We start from the raw sequence: 17551 nt of genomic DNA, 5'->3' as shown, positions 1-17551 counted from the left end.
GATACTACAACCTTTCGTAGTACGATCCTTTTCCTATATTAAGGACACCACAGATATAATTACTAGTCTGGAAGAACTAATATGAGATGTGATGAGAATTGGATTTTTGAGACATTAGACGTAAGTTTGCTGAATACCGTAATAGATCATATACAGGGGATTAATGCAATCCGGGGAAAGCTAAGTATGGATAAGACAATGATAGACGAACAGATCCAATTTGTATTGACTATATATTGTCTCATAATTATTTCTGGTTTAACTTGAACTTCTATCTCCAAATTAGGGGTACCGCCATGGGCACCAGATTCGCCCCCAGCTATGCAAATTTATTTATGTCAAAATGGGAAGATGAGATAATTTCCCCTAAGCTGGGGACGGACCTGGTGCTCTGGCAAAGATATATAGATGATATTGTCTATGTATGAAATGGGTCAGAGGAAGCTCTCCTCCAGTTCTTATCTGGAATCAATAACAATAACAGGAATTTAAAATTCACCTCTAGTCATAGTAAAGAGACAATTGACTTCTTGGATATAACTATACAAAAACATGGCTCTAAATTAATATGTAAGACCTACCAAAAGGACACCTGGAGAAACAGTTACATACTGTTTTCCAGTTGTCATTTGCCCAACTGGTTGACTAATATACCAACCAGTCAATTTAGACGCTTAAAAAGGAATTGTACGAACCAGGAGCAATTTATGATTGAGGCTGATCAATTAAAAGAACACTTCCTCGCCAAAGAATACCCACCAGAGATAATAGATAGGTCAATACAGAAGGTGGGGAAGATGGATAGGGGCACATTATTCTTACCCAAAATAAATAAAACAAACAATACTGAGTATGACAAACTACTGCGCTTGATATTACCTTTCAACAGTCAATATAAAAAAATAGAAAGGATAATTAAAAGATATTGGCACCATCTTCTGGTCGATAAAACTATAGGCCCCCTTTTGAGTTTGACCCCTAAAATTACATACACTAAGGCACCAAACCTGGGCCTTAAGGTTGCACCTACTTGTAAGAAGCTAAAAACACAAAAGGGATTTTATAGATGCGGTACCTGCAAGAACTGCAGTACCACAAAATTCCCTAAAAAAACTGTGAAAGTCCAATCTACTGTTAACTCATTCCACATCGACATTAAAGAACATCTATCTTGCAATACCACAGATGTTATCTATTTGATTCAATGTGGATGTTCTAAACAGTATATAGGGCGAACGAAGCGTACTTTAAAAAAGAGAGTGTCTGAACATATTAAGAACATTCGGAAGGGATATGAACAACACTGCCTTTCCCGACACTTTAAAACACAACCAAGACCCATCAGGTTTGATTTTTACAGCCATTGAGAAGGTGAAAAAACAGTGGTGTGGAGGAGACCATATCTCCGCTATGTCTAGACTCGAGTCCAAAAGAATATATCAATTTGACTCACTTGTTCCGAAGGGCCTGAACGCGGAACTTGAAGTCTTTGGTTTCCTGTTATCATGGGCTCGGTCCCCCCCTTCCGATGTGGCATGGAGTGTCTGGCTGTTTATCAGCACCTCCATGCCCCCTCGGAGGAGGGGTCTCGGGCCTCTTTCTACACAGCTAACCTATGATTGTTCCCGCTGGAGAAATATATCCCGCATTTTACTGAATGTAAAAATCTGTGCAGTATGGCTTGTCCGATATAATATCCAAGGCTTATTTCGGCAAATCTTCTAGAGTTTTTTTTTTCGAGAACCTGGAGAGACTCTTGAGAGGTTTCTCAGAATAGATGCTTTGAAGGCAGAATCCCTTGAGAAGATATGTATATATATTTTCTCTCAAATTTATTTATCCTTGAGGGAATCTTCTAAATAGCTACTGCCCTAATAAGATTTCCTGGGGGGGGGGGGGGGGGAAATCAATTATATTGTTTCCTTTTGGAAATTTTCTATACTAATTTTTAGAAAAACTATTTATATGAACTTTTAAGAAAAGAAGAAAAAATATCGCAATTGCGGTTTTGGTGCGTTTTGTGTTATTCTCAATTCTAACTGAGATTGAAACCCCTGCTGGATGCTCCACTACGCCCTCCGAATAATATATTGAATATTTTGGAGGGTTGAGTGGAATACCCTGAAATATCTCAAAACATTTGGGGAGGAATTTGAGAGGCTTCTCCACATATGTTGCCAACTACCAGACCATACTAGTTTTAAAACGAATATCTTGTGCGGTTTATTTGCAATTTTTGCATAATATATGTACACATAGTTGTCTGTTAATTTTATAACTATATCTATCCTCTTAATATTCCTCGGACATTTTTGAATTATCATTATTACTATTAGTTTTAAACCAATGTATTTTTAACATCTATGTTTTAAAATGTCGATTAATGAGATAGGAAATGCCACATTATAGAGCAGCTGGGACTGTTGAAAACCACCCCTGTGAATTAAATCTGGCCCAATCGATGTTTCAACCACACCCCCCTGGACCAATGGGTGTTTGAACCACACCCTATTAAAACCACATAAAATATGGACTGCTACACATACAGACTAACAACAGCCACTGATGAAGAGGTATGTAAACCTCGAAACGCGTATGGCAATTCTGATAACCTGACTACAGTATTTACAGACTCCAATCCGAAAGAAACAGTGAGCTGCAATCTGTAAAGAGGTGACGTATAGAAACCATGTGGGACGTCACGTGAGACGCCACCAGGTACGTGATTACCATTTGGAAAAATTTGGGATCACCATTCGAAAGCTTTGAGAGTTTCTACTGAAGCCTATATCCATGTTAAACTAAAGGAAAAAGAAATTATCGCTGATTAAGCGTGCGGTCTATCCTGTCAAATAAAAACCACTGATTGTGGTGAAGACATAATAAAGAGATTGCTTACTTCTTTACTTCTTTACTTCTTTACATATGTTTATCAACCAACTTAAAAAGAAAGTACAAGTGGTTCTATATGCCAACACTGGGAACATTATTTGATAAGATTGCTTCAAAGTCATCTAGAGCTTTTTTGTTCTGCTGCTTTTCCAGTATTTTTGTGGCTTTTCTCAAATAGTCGATGCTCTTGAGATTCTTCAAATAGTTGATATTCTTGAGATCGATTTTTTTGAGTCGATTATTACATCAATTTATACCATCAAAGTGGACTATTACATCGATTTATCATCGAAAATTAATCAAATATTGTTTTTTAATATGTTTTAAATGTTATTATAAATGTTATTTTAAATGTTCTAATGATATGTTTATATAAACTTTTCCGATGCAACACCCTATGACTTGAGTGCCCGTTTTTTACATATTTTTACTTTCTGCTTGTTTATTGGGGTAAACATTTACGTGAGCACCTGATCACAATCGGATTGGAGGTGAGCCGCCTTGTTTTCATTTTTCATGTATAGGAAAGCATGTCCATCTGCTGAGCTGAGTGCTGATGGTCATGCTCCCTACTGTCAGGTTTCTGTGTAGTGATTCTATATTCTTTACAAAGCAGCCAACAGAAATAGTAGTCTGCCATGTTTTTATGGAAGGAGCAGAGCCTCTACAGTAGCATAGTAGTACACCTGAGAAGACCCCTTTCAACCGAGTATTGATCATTGGTGAGTATACAGAATATCATCCCTTTTGGGCCGACGGTCAATCTAAAATTAGTTGAGGGGCCGAGGGAGTTGAGATCACAAGTAATGTAAGAAAATACAGTGCATTATTTTTAATAAAAGAGTAATGGATGCTTGAAACAAACCTCCAGGAGATGTGGTCAGAAAATCAACAGTAAGTGAATTTGCACCATCTCAATGCGCTGTGCTGAAAAATTGTTTGCCCTGAAAAGGGGTTGGCTGATCTCAGACATTGATGGCATATTGCTAGGTTATGCCATCAATGTCAGATAGGTGTGGGTCCCACCTCTGGGGCTCACTCCTATCTTGAGTACAGGGCCCCTGAAGTGAAAGATAGTGCACCACACATTTGCAGTGTGCTCTGCATATATAGCTATGGGAGTTCCGAAAATAGCCAAGCGAGGGGCTCAGCTGTTTTCAGAAGTCCCATAGTGGCACAATGAATGCAGGGATGATTGAAGCAGCAGGAAATTGCTGGTTGTCGGCTGTTTTCTGGACTTCCATAGCGGTGAACAGAGGTTGGTTGTAAATGCATGAAGCACTCTCTATTCCCCGCTATGGGACTTCTGAAAACAGAATGAGGGACCCTTATTCTGGAGATAGGAATGGGTCCAAGACAGAGGAACTCCTCCTATCTAACATTGATGGCATTTCCTAATGATAAGCCATCAATGTTCTAGATGAGCTTACCCCCTTTAAGGATATGTAGTGTGCCACTAGGTAAATGTGGGCACTACACAAGGGTCAATTGGGCCACGTTGTCCTCCACCTCCTGAGGGACAGTGGCAGTGTATTTAACAGTCCATTTTAATGTATTTTTACATGTATTGACGTGTTTTTTCCCTGTGATTTGTGTAGCAGGCCTATTAGGGTGTAGTTCCTCCTCCTAGATATTAGAGGGAGATAGGGAACCCCTAGTATAAATAGTTAGGTCCTGTGCAGGGAAAGGGTCTGTGTAGTCAGGAGTCTGTGTAGAGACAGAAGAGAGAGGGTACCTTAGCCAGAGTGAAGAGTAGGGCTACCTCTTGACATGCAGTTAGACAGCCCAGGCTTCTAGTTGCCACCAGGAGGCTCGTGGATGCAGTTCAGCCTGCCTGAGGATATTGAGCCAGAGTTAGCTCAGAAGATGCATATGCATTGCACAGAGTAAAATCTGCAGTGAAAATCTACAATATAGATTGACATTTCACAAATTTAAAATCTGCATCACAGGTCAATTTCTGTGTGGAAAATTTCTGCACCGTTTACAAGATATTTTTAAAATCTCATCTACTTAGCTGGCCTAGAGGCTGGTTTTCACTTTGCAGTTTCCATCATGATTTTTTATTAACCATAATGGTAATTGGCCAGTGCTAATAAAGGAGAAAATGAAAAGTAAAACTATCTTTTATTACTGACCATCAATTGTGATGTTATAAAAATAAAAGTTATCTGTGGCATATATGGTAATCCAACTCGGCCAGGTCCTAGTGTGGACTGTGATACCCGAGACTTATGTTTTCTATTGAGACATGCATTGTACCAAAATCTGTAAATTTAGAACCTGTATACCTAGATTCAGGGGCGGACTGGGAACTTAAAGTGGCCCTAGAAGAAATACTAAAAGTGGCTCCATTTTTAAGTCATGTCCAAATTGATGGGTGGCAGAGCGAGGAATACCATATTGTGGCACATTATACCACCCCAACAGAGCCAAATACCACAGTCATTCATAAAAAAAACTGCCACCAGCACAAAATGCATCCCCAAAAACTTCCACTGGCAGGTCATGAAGAGGGCTCAGGCGCCCACTGGGCATCGGCCCACATGGAGATTTCCCTGTAAGGTCTATGGCCAATCCACCCCTGCCTAGATTAGTGCTACACCAAATAATAATAAATACAATGATTAAAAATGACCATCATATAACTAAATAATACCACAATAACATGATTTAATAATACCACCAGTGATGAGCGAAGTATTGAACATTTCCATTCGTCCGCTTCGCCAAATTGTACACTGTACCCCTCAGATGTGTGTTCATAGCTGATTGCGGCATCTGATAGCAATATTATAGTTACACCAATATGCAAATGTCTCCAGCAGAGTCACTACTGTGTATATTAGAATAAATCCTTCACACCGAAAAAGAAATTATAAATACACAGTACACAATTAATCAAATTATATATTTTATTATTTCATCATAAATAATATTAAAAAGTCAGTAGCAGCGGCATACATACAGGGAGTGCAGAATTATTAGGCAAGTTGTATTTTTGAGGATTAATTTTATTATTGAACAACAACCATGTTCTCAATAAACCCAAAAAACTCATTAATATCAAAGCTGAATATTTTTGGAAGTAGTTTTTAGTTTGTTTTTAGTTTTAGCTACTTTAGGGGGATATCTGTGTGTGCAGGTGACTATTACTGTGCATAATTATTAGGCAACATAACAAAAAACAAATATATACCCATTTCAATTATTTATTTTTACCAGTGAAACCAATATAACATCTCAACATTCACAAATATACATTTCTGACATTCAAAAACAAAACAAAAACAAATCAGTGACCAATATAGCCACCTTTCTTTGCAAGGACACTCAAAAGCCTGCCATCCATGGATTCTGTCAGTGTTTTGATCTGTTCACCATCAACATTGCGTGCAGCAGCAACCACAGCCTCCCAGACACTGTTCAGAGAGGTGTACTGTTTTCCCTCCTTGTAAATCTCACATTTGATGATGGACCACAGGTTCTCAATGGGGTTCAGATCAGGTGAACAAGGAGGCCATGTCATTAGTTTTTCTTCTTTTATACCCTTTTCATGCCAGCCACGCTGTGGAGTACTTGGACGCGTGTGATGGAGCATTGTCCTGCATGAAAATCATGTTTTTCTTGAAGGATGCAGACTTCTTCCTGTACCACTGCTTGAAGAAGGTGTCTTCCAGAAACTGGCAGTAGGACTGGGAGTTGAGCTTGACTCCATCCTCAACCCGAAAAGGCCCCACAAGCTCATCTTTGATGATACCAGCCCAAACCAGTACTCCACCTCCACCTTGCTGGCGTCTGAGTCGGACTGGAGCTCTCTGCCCTTTACCAATCCAGCCACGGGCCCATCCATCTGGCCCATCAAGACTCACTCTCATTTCATCAGTCCATAAAACCTTAGAAAAATCAGTCTTGAGATATTTCTTGGCCCAGTCTTGACGTTTCAGCTTGTGTGTCTTGTTCAGTGGTGGTCGTCTTTCAGCCTTTCTTACCTTGGCCATGTCTCTGAGTATTGCACACCTTGTGCTTTTGGGCACTCCAGTGATGTTGCAGCTCTGAAATATGGCCAAACTGGTGGCAAGTGGCATCTTGGCAGCTGCACGCTTGACTTTTCTCAGTTCATGGGCAGTTATTTTGCGCCTTGGTTTTTCCACACGCTTCTTGCGACCCTGTTGACTATTTTGAATGAAACGCTTGATTGTTCGATGATCACGCTTCAGAAGCTTTGCAATTTTAAGAGTGCTGCATCCCTCTGCAAGATATCTCACTATTTTTTACTTTTCTGAGCCTGTCAAGTCCTTCTTTTGACCCATTTTGCCAAAGGAAAGGAAGTTGCCTAATAATTATGCACACCTGATATAGGGTGTTGATGTCATTGGACCACACCCCTTCTCATTACAGAGCTGCACATCACCTAATATGCTTAATTGGTAGTAGGCTTTCGAGCCTATACAGCTTGGAGCAAGACAACATGCATAAAGAGGATGATGTGGTCAAAATACTCATTTGCCTAATAATTCTGCACTCCCTGTATACAAAAGAATAGAACCACAGCAGACGTGTAACATGTAAAAAACAATCACATCAATGAACTAGGAGAAGACCAATACGACACTTCATACATAATCTTATTCCCAACAGATTAGGTAAATACATATGCAAAAGTGCCTAGTGCAAAACATATAATACATAATTCATTAGGGAATAACACTAACTGATATGGCTCAAACCTCATTGAGTAAATTAGTATTTCAAGTGCCTAGTGCAATCCATGTAAAACACAATTCATTGGGGAATACATAATAAAAATATATATATACCGACCAGTATGGCTCAGACCCCGGCGCGTTTTGCATCTCACTTCCTCAGGGGATCCTGATCTTTTGTATATCCATACCGCTGCTACTGACTTTTTAACATTATTTATGATGAATTAATACAATATATATTTAGATTAATTGTTTAGTGTGCATTTATAATTTATTTGTTGGTGGGGAACAATATTATAGTGTAACATTTAAAAAATTATTATAAAATCATATTTACCCTCATCCATTTGATCGCCAAGAGCCGGCTGCCGCCTTCATGATTGAAGATCTAGCACAAAATCTCGCATGGCCTCTGACGACGTCCTCATGTCGGCCGGAGTGGGGATGTCATACAACACTGAACATGGGATTCCATACGAGATCTTCAATCAATATGGCAGCGGCTGGCTGTTCGTGCTCAAATGGATGGAGTAAGTATGATTTCAAGGAAAATCGATTCGCTACCATAAAGTACAAGGAAATTTGACTTCACGGCTAATCAAATTTTCCCTGAAATTCGGATTTAATTCCACTTTGTCCAGATCAATTTGCTCAACACTAAATACCACCATACTGTCATTGGATAATGCCACTATACTGTAACTAATTATTCCTTCATGCAGTTGCTAAATAATCTTCACTGAACAGAGGGTAGTTTACTTTCAACTCTCTGCGGATGCGGACAGCACTGTGTGTTGTCCGCATCCATTCCGTCCTCATAGAGAATAAATGGGTCCGCACCCGTTCCGCAAAATTGCGTAACGGGTGCGGACCCATTTTGCGGACGTGTGAGAGGAGCCTTAATGTGTCCATCTTCTGAGAGCTATATTTATTTATTTATTTTTTTAGATTTTCTTATGTACGGGCTCATTTTTTACAGGATAAGGTGACAGTTTTATTGGTACCATTTTGTGGGATATATGCCTTTTTAATCACTTGGTGTTGCACTTTTTGTGATGTAAGGTGCCAAAAAATGTTAAAGTTTTTTTATTTTTTATGGTGTTTATCGGACTGCGTCAATCATGGACGTGGCAATACCAAATATGTCTATTTTATATTTTTTTTTTCTATTTTTTATTATTTTTTTATTCCTTACTTGGGGAATTTTTTTTTTACATGTAAAACCGTTTTTTCTTTATTTTTTAACACTTTATTTATTTATTTACACTTTTCATCCCCCATAAGGTCATACAAGACCTCTGGGGGACATTTAATACAGCACTAATTTAATACAATACAGCACTGTACAGCCCCAGTGCAGGATTGATCGAGGTCTCTGAAAGACCTCATAGCTCCTGCACTCTCCCGGCCCCGGCGATCACATGACCGCCGGGCCGGAACAGAAAGCGCATAGCGATCTAGAAGGCAGGGACACCTGGGCACTGTCTCTGCCTTCTCTAAGGGTTTCCCTGCTGTCACTGACAGCGGGCAACCCAATCTGCAGCAGCACGATTAGCGTGCAGCTGCAGTTTCTGAATGGATGTTCAGGAACGTCCATTCAGAGATATAGAACTACCTCCCGGACATTTTTGCCTATGGGCGGAATGTAGGTGGTTAAAAAAAAGTTTTTAAATGCCATTCTTTTAAAAATAACAGTCAACATATAATTATTGCATAAAAATTATAATGAACAGTCAATATTACATGAGAAGTGAACTAGAACACATTGTCTTTTAAATTTACATGACTCTATTCAAGTGATTAATTATTTTAGCCGTATCACATTCTACATTTTAGTGTGATGTACACTCCGTACACTGTGCCCGATGCGTAAACCATACTGGTGAATAGATCTCTGACATAACAATTGTCACATACACAGCACTCCACACGCCACCCGCACCAGTGTGCTATTGGTTTCCTTATCAGGCACATCTAGTCTGTAGCACAACACTGTGTTAACACAGCCTGCCTCACCATGTGCTGATTCCTCCGAGCCAGAGGGTGGCAGGACTGGTAGGGTTTAGCAGCCGCTCTGTCCTCCTCCTTTTGTCTGCGAGGAGGCATGTGTACTGAATCTCCCCCACCCATGCATGATCGACGATGCACACACACTGGGCTAAGGACATTGGCAGGACGCTGCCGTCTTCTGCCTGTCAGAGCCCAGAGGCCAGTGAAGAACTTGCTTACCTTCTGCTGGGTGTGGAAGTGTTCTCTGCTCTGACGCCGGAGTTAGTTCCCCTTCCCCTCAATCATGACTCTGTCACTGTCTCCGGCTACTGGCTGGGTCCTCGGCGGCTGCCTCCAGTGCACAGCCTGGTTCATCTATCGCAGTTCATGCTGCCGAATAAGGCTTTAGCTGAGAGGCTTGGCTACACATGAGGGGTAGTGTCACACAGCCCGGAGTAGACTTCACCAGGGAGGGTCTGACAGGCACAGGGGAGCACCTTCACTGTCATACAGCAGACCATAGTTTCTAGGCTTTTTTGAAGGCACCATGTGTGCTGTAGTTACAGAGAACTGCTGTTTAACTTAAACCAAAAAACGAATGCAGATTTGCTTCATTTTTGTTGAGTTTACATAGAATTTATTATTCATCTAACTTCTATAAAAACACACAGTAATCCTGTCCTTTATAATGCTGATCTCGTGAAGGGGAAGAATAATGCAGGGATTCCTGGGAGAAATGGGGTTGCTAGATATATACAAGTTGTCCAGCCTGATATAAATTCTCTATGTACCACATCTCTCTAAGGTAGACCAGAAATTTTCTAGCAATCACTATATCGGCATTTTAGAGGACTGGATTACTGTGCGTTTTTCGGGAACAAACAGGATATGATTTTATAGGTCAAGTCCACAAAGATGAAGCCCAGAAACATTAGTGATGTGTGTTAATTTTAAGGGCTATTTGATGTCACTCCAGAACATATGTTGCTTTTGAAAAAGCCTACAAACTACGGTCTGCTGTATGACAGTATAGGTGCTCCCCTGTGCCTGTCAGACCCTCCCTGGTGAAGTCTGCTCCGGGCTGTGTGACACTACCCCCCATGTGTAGTCAAGCGTCGCAGCTAAAGCCTTATTCGGCAGCATGAACTGCGATAGATGAACCAGGCTGCGCACTGGAGGCAGCCACGAGGACCCTGCCCGTAGTCAAAGTCATGACAGAGGGGAAGGGGAACTAACCCCGGCGTCTGAGCAGTGGACACTTTCACACCCAGCCCAAGGCAAGCAAGTTCTTCACTGGCTTCTGGGCTCTGACAGGCAGAGGATGGCGGGGTCAGAGTGTGTGCAGCGCTGATTGTGTATAGGTGGGTCGACCGACAGTACACATGCCTCCTGAAAGACAAGAGGAGGACGATAAACACTGCAAGTCCTGCCACCTCTGGCTCGGAGGAATCAACACACAATGTTCTGCTACAGACTAGATGTGCCTGATAAGAAAAATGAAAGCAGAAGCGTGTGGTCGGAATGAATTTCTTATTTGTTACTCATTTATATTGTGCTTTCAGAAGGTAAAATAGCTTTACCTTAAATAATTAAAACTAAAAATGTTGCATTCACTATCCATGTTATCACATTACTGCTTTACACAATGAACCTACTACTGTAACATGTGTTTTATTCTAATTTTGGTGTTGCCCAGGTCTGGTGAGGGGGGGGGGGGCATTTCTTGGAACACATTCCTGCTGCAAACTTAAAACCTGCTGCGGTCAGAGGTGTCTTTGTTTACCTGCTGCTGCCTGTCCTGCTGAGTTGGGCCGAGACATGTGTAGGCCGCCTTATACTCGAACCTTACCAAAAGACTAATGTTGATGCTGCTGCTGCCTGTTATGATCATGCTTAGTTATCTATGGGCCTTTTACAACAGCATTACCTGCTGCTGCCTGTCCGGCTGAGTTGGGCCGAGACATGTGTAGGCCTTATACTCGAACGTTACATAAAGACTGCTGTTACTGCTGCTGCCTGTCATGATCATGCTGAGTTATCTATGGGCCTTTTACCACACTATTACTTGCTGCTGCCTATCCTGCTGAGTTGGGCCGAGATATGTGTAGGCCTTATACTCGAACGTTACCAAAAGACTACTGTTGCTGCTGCTGCCTGTCATGATCATGCTAAATTATCTATGGGCCTTTTACAATACCATTACCTGCTGCTGCCTGTCTTGCTCAGTTGGGCCGAGACATATTTAAGCCTTTTACTCGAACGTTACCAAAAGCCTGCTGCTGCATGTCATGATCATGTTGATTTATCTTTTATGCCTTAAAGTACACAATTACCTTTACTATTAGCTGCTGCTGTTGTCTGTCCTTAATCAGCATAATTAGTCCTATCTATGTTTAGACCTTATATTACAGCGTTAACATTAACCTACTTGGCTCTGTAATGATGGTGTGTAGTTGAGTCTAGAAATTTTGAGTCCTTAATACTACAGAGTTAGCATTTACATGCTGCTGTCTGACATGATACTGCTTGGTTGGGCCCATAGATGTGTAAGCCTTAAACTGTATTGTTACTACACTGCCTTTCCCAACAAAAAAAAGGCACCTAGATGTAACTTATCAAATAGGTATGAGCCTCCGATTGGATGATTACTGCATGGGCAATTATCTTTCAGCTGGCAACAAGTAATTTATCCCCGACTGGTGCAATGAGCTGCATCTTATTTCTTAAACAACCATGTAGAAAGACACATCTTGTGTGCGTGGAAAATATGTTAGTCTGTTAAAGAAGGGTCAAATCATTGTCATGCATCAAGCAGAGAAAATATCTAATGAAATAAAAGAAACTACTAAAATTGGGTTAAGAACTGTCCGACGCATTATTAAAAACTGGAAGAATAGTGTAATGGGGAGCCATCAAATTAGATTAATAAATGTAGCAGGAAAATATTCAGAATGATCCTGCTTGGCAATCACTTCAACTTTGGTGAAATGAAATTTGATACAAAGAGCAGTTGAACTAAAGCCGATGTGTCATAGTGAAAGTAAGAGCATTTCCACATGCACAATGCGAATGGAACTCAAGGGATTTGGACTGATCAGCTGTGTAGCCATAAGAAAACCAATAATCAATGGGGCAAACAATGAAAAAGGCTTCAATTTGCTAGGGAGAACTGTGGAGGCATGAAAGAAGGTTATGTGGTCTGATAAGTCCAGATTTACCCCTTTCCAGAGTGATGGGTGCATCAAGGTAAGAAGAGAGGCAGATGAAGTGATGCACCCATCATGCCTAGTGCCTACTGTACAAGCCTGTGGGGGCAGTACTATGATCTGTGGTTGCTGCAGTTTGTCAGGTCTAGGTTCAGCAACTGTATGTACTCCAATGAGGTCATCAGACTTCCTGAACTTACTGAATTAACAGGTTATTGCATCAATGGATTTTTTTCTACCCTGATGACACGGGCATACTCCAAGATGGCAATGACAGGATTGATTGTGCTCCCCTTGTGAAGGATTGTTTCAGCGAGCATGAGACATCATTTTCACACATGGATTTTACCACAACAGAGTCCAGACCTTAACACCTTAGGACATTTTGTACATTTTTTTAGGTTTACTTTTTTTTTTGAACAGGCACTGCAACTGTTTGCCGTTATTGTGCCAAGTTAGGATATGGCATTCTAGTACAGTCAGTGTTAACAAACACCATTTGATGCTGTCTGTCCTGATCGTGTGGAGACAACCAGCATGGACCACTTTTTCTCAATAGGACTTTGTCAAGTATAGAGTATTTGAATTCTCTTAAACTGGTGGGCATGTTTCATATTGGCAGATATGCTATGTTCATTATGTATTGTCAATAATTTTAAACTTATATTTATACAAATATATATAATTTTTTTTATTTAACCGTGCAGTGTTTTGCTTCATTCACAAAATATAAATGTATTAATTTATTTTATTTTAATAATTTATTATTTTGCTGAAGTTGGGTTTGCGGAGGCCCAGTTGTGGTTCACACTGTAGCAAGGTGGGGACCACATGTGGCATTCCCTTGTCAAAAGATCTTGTGCATTTAACATTGTACAGGACTGATTGATGAACCTGATAACAGTTTATTATTTTTGTTTTATTTTACATATGGACTTAGGTTCAAACATGTGTTGTCTGTTGTCCTGGAAAGGATTCCTGACTTCCGTGTTGACCTCTCTACACAGTTGGGTGTGACTGGCGTTTTACTCATCCATGTGGTAATCCAGTTTTGTAAATGGAGCCTCATTGCCACATGTATATATCGATATAAAGATTTATATTTATATGTTACTTATTGACAAATATGTAATAATAATTTGCACATGTTAATTTTATATAAACACAGCTTTAAGCACCTCAGCCCCCCTAGCTTAAACACCCTTAATGACCAGACCACTTTTTACACTTCTGCACTACACTACTTTCACCGTTTATTGCTCGGTAATGCAAATTACCACCCAAATGAATGTTACCTCCTTTTGTTCTCACTAATAGAGCTTTCATTTGGTGGTATTACATTGCTGTTGACATTTTTACTTTTTTGTTATTAATCAAAATTAAACAGATTCTTTGCAAACAAATGACATTTTTCACTTTCAGTTGTAAATTTTTTTACAAAAAACGACATCCATATATTAATTTTGTCGCTAAATTTATTGTTCTACATGTCTTTGATAAAAAAAAAAAATGTTTGGGTAAAAAAAAAAAGTTTGGTTAAAAGTTATAGCGTTTACAAACTATGGTACAAAAATGTGAATTTCCGCTTTTAAAAGCAGCTCTGACTTTCTGAGCACCTGTCACGTTTCCTGAGGTTCTACAATGCCCAGACAGTAGAAAATCCCCACAAATGACCCCGTTTCGGAAAGTAGACACCCTAAGGTATTTGATGATGAGTTCGCATAGTGAGTTCATAGAACTTTTTATTTTTTGTCACAAGTTAGCGGAAAATGATGATTTTTTTTTTCCTTACAAAGTCTCATATTCCACTAACTTGTGACAAAAAATAAAAACTTCCATGAACTCACTATGCCCATCATGAAATACCTTGGGGTGTCTTCTTTCCAAAATGGGGTCACTTGTGGGGTAGTTATACTGTACTGGCATTTTAGGGGCCCAAATGCATGCAAAGTAGTTTGAAATCAAAATCTGTAAAAAATGGCCTGTGAAATCCGAAAGGTGCTCTTTGGAATGTGGGCCCCTTTGCCCACCTAGGCTGCAAAAAAGTGTCACACATGTGGTATCGCCGTACTCAGGAGAAGTTGGGGAATGTGTTTTGGGGTGTCATTTTACATATACACATGCTGGGTGAGAGAAATATCTCGGCAAAAGACAACTATTCCCATTTTTTTATGCAAAGTTGGCATTTGACCAAGATATTTACCCTAACCCTAACCCATCATGGGTATATGTAAAATGACACCCCAAAACACATTTCACCAACTTCTCCTGAGTACGGCGATACCACATGTGGGACACTTTTTTTGCAGCCTAGATGCGCAAAAGGTGCCCAAATTCCCTTTAGGAGGGGATTTTTAGACATTTGGATCCCAGACTTCTCACGCTTTAGGGCCCCTAAAAAGCCAGGGCAGTATAAATACTCCACATGTGACCCCATTTTGGAAAGAAGACACCCCAAGGTATTCAATGAGGGGCATGCCGAGTTCATAGAAAAAAAAAATTGGGGGCACAAGTTAGCGGAAATTGATTTTTCTCACAAAGTCTCCCTTTCCGCTAACTTGAGACAAAAAATTCAATCTTTCATGGACTCAATATGCCCCTCAGCGAATACCCTGGGGTGTCTTCTTTCCAAAATGGTGTCATTTGTGGGGTGTTTGTACTGCCCTGGCATTTGAGGGTCTCCGCAATCATTACATGTATGGCCAGCATTAGGAGTTTCTGCTATTCTCCTTATATTGAGTATACGGGTAATGAGATTTTTTTTTTCCGTTCAGCCTCTGGGCTGAAAGATAAAATTAATGGCACAGATTTCTTCATTCTCATCGATCAATGTGAATGAAAAAATCTCTGCCCAAAAAAAAAAAAAAAAAGGAGGGGAAAGGCGTAGGAGCTCCGCCCAACATCCATACCCACTTAGCTCGTATGCCCTGGCAAACCCGATTTCTCCATTCACATCAATCGATGTGGATGAATAAATCATTGCCGGGATTTTTTTATTTTTTGTTTATATATATACAAAGTGTTTGCCAAAGCATATGAACACCGCCGCCTCCTCAGCTCATATGCCTCGGCAAACGTATCTTTTACTGCAGAGCAGAAATCTCGTCTTGCAGCGTCGCATACACCGACTTTTGTGTAATCTGACAGCAGCGCAATGCTTCTGTCAGAATGCACATCAGTGCTGCAGCTAGTCGATCGGTTGGTCCACCTGGAAGGTAAAAAAAAAAAAAAAGAAAAGAAAAAACCAGGCCGCAACACAATAAATTTATTAACTTTATAATAACTTTTGAACAGAACATATAAACTTAAACTTTTTGAACTGAACGTTAACTTTTTTTTGCTTACTGGTGATTTTTTTTAATTTATTTTTTTACCTTTACAGGACAAACCTCTCCTTCCCCATGGGACAATGTCCAAAGCGCAAATCACCCAAAGATGTGGCGAAGTACATTATGCACTTTGTCCCAGGTGAAAGGAGAGGTTTGCAGCAGCTGTGTGTGAATGGGCCCTAATAGCCCTGTGTGCCTGTCCTGTGAGATGTGATCCCTATGCTAAGTGTACCTGTGTGTGGTACTTCGGGAAACACTCTCCAAAGCATAGAGCAGGGTGGTCAGGGCAGTCAGGACAGAAATAGCGGGTGTCACGCCTTATTCCACTCCTGCTACAGACACAACATCTTTTTCGGGGTGACGGTTGGGTTGAGGTACCGGCAACGACACTGGGGAAATGTCACTCGTGTAGACAGCTAACTCCACTGGTGGGTGGGACCACGGTACCTCCTGGATACAGGAGGTTCTCGATGATCTCTTCCTGAAATTTGAGGAAGGATCCTGTTCTCCCAGCCTTACTGTAGAGAACAAAACTATTATACAGTGCCAATTGAATTAAATATACAGACACCTTCTTATACCAGTGACTGGTTCGTCGGGAAACTAAATACGGAGCCAACATCTGGTCATTGAAGTCCACCCCTCCCATGAGCAAATCATAGTCGTGGACACAGAGGTGGTTTTCAATGACACTGGTTGCTCGCTCAATTTGGATTGTCGGGTCTGCGTGAATGGAGGAGAGCATGTAAACGTCACGCTTGTCTCTCCATTTCACCGCGAGCATTTCTTCATTACACAAGGCAGCCCTCTCCCCCCTTGCAAGACGGGTGGTAACGAGCCATTGGGGGAAGCCCGCGCGACTAGTTTGCGCGGTGCCACAGCAGCCAATCTGTTCTAGGAACAAATGCCTGAAGAGGGCCACACTTGTGTAGAAATTGTCCACATAAAGATGGTACCCCTTGCCAAATAAGGGTGACACCAAGTCCCAGACTGTCTTCCCACTGCTCCACAGGTAGTCAGGGCAACCGACCGGCTCCAGGGTCTGATCTTTACCCTCATAGATCCGAAATTTGTGTGTATAGCCTGTGGCCCTTTCACAGAGCTTATACAATTTGACCCCATACCAGGCGCGCTTGCTTGGGATGTATTGTTTGAAGCCAAGGCACTTGGTAAAATGTATAAAGGACTCGTCTACGCAGATGTTTTGCCCAGGGGTATACAAATCTGCAAATTTCTGGTTGAAGTGGTCTATGAGGGGCCGAATTTTGTGGAGCCGGTCAAAAGCTGGGTGGCCTGTGGGACGAGAGGTGTTTATGTCACTAAAGTGCAGGAAACGCAGGATGGCCTCAAATGGTGCCCTGGACATGGCAGCAGAGAACATGGGCATGTGATGAATTGGGTTCGTGGACCAATATGACCGCAATTC

The 17551-nt window shown here is 40.9% G+C and overlaps 1 long non-coding RNA gene across 1 annotated transcript in view; it reads right to left on the bottom strand.

Annotated features, from left to right (window-relative positions):
- The window catches only part of LOC122934476, a 249714-nt gene extending 239726 nt beyond the window's left edge, over positions 1-9988 (bottom strand). Inside the window, exon 1 of the long non-coding RNA XR_006388666.1 lies at positions 9831-9988. This is a non-coding gene — a long non-coding RNA (uncharacterized LOC122934476). The remainder of the gene's footprint in view (positions 1-9830) is intronic.
- Between the last annotated feature and the right edge of the window lie 7563 nt (positions 9989-17551).

Source organism: Bufo gargarizans, chromosome 4 (genome assembly GCF_014858855.1).
Source record: "Bufo gargarizans isolate SCDJY-AF-19 chromosome 4, ASM1485885v1, whole genome shotgun sequence".
NCBI classification, from domain to species: domain Eukaryota; kingdom Metazoa; phylum Chordata; class Amphibia; order Anura; family Bufonidae; genus Bufo; species Bufo gargarizans.
Note: the sequence above shows the minus strand (reverse complement) of the source record. Positions and strands in the feature narration are given on the sequence as shown.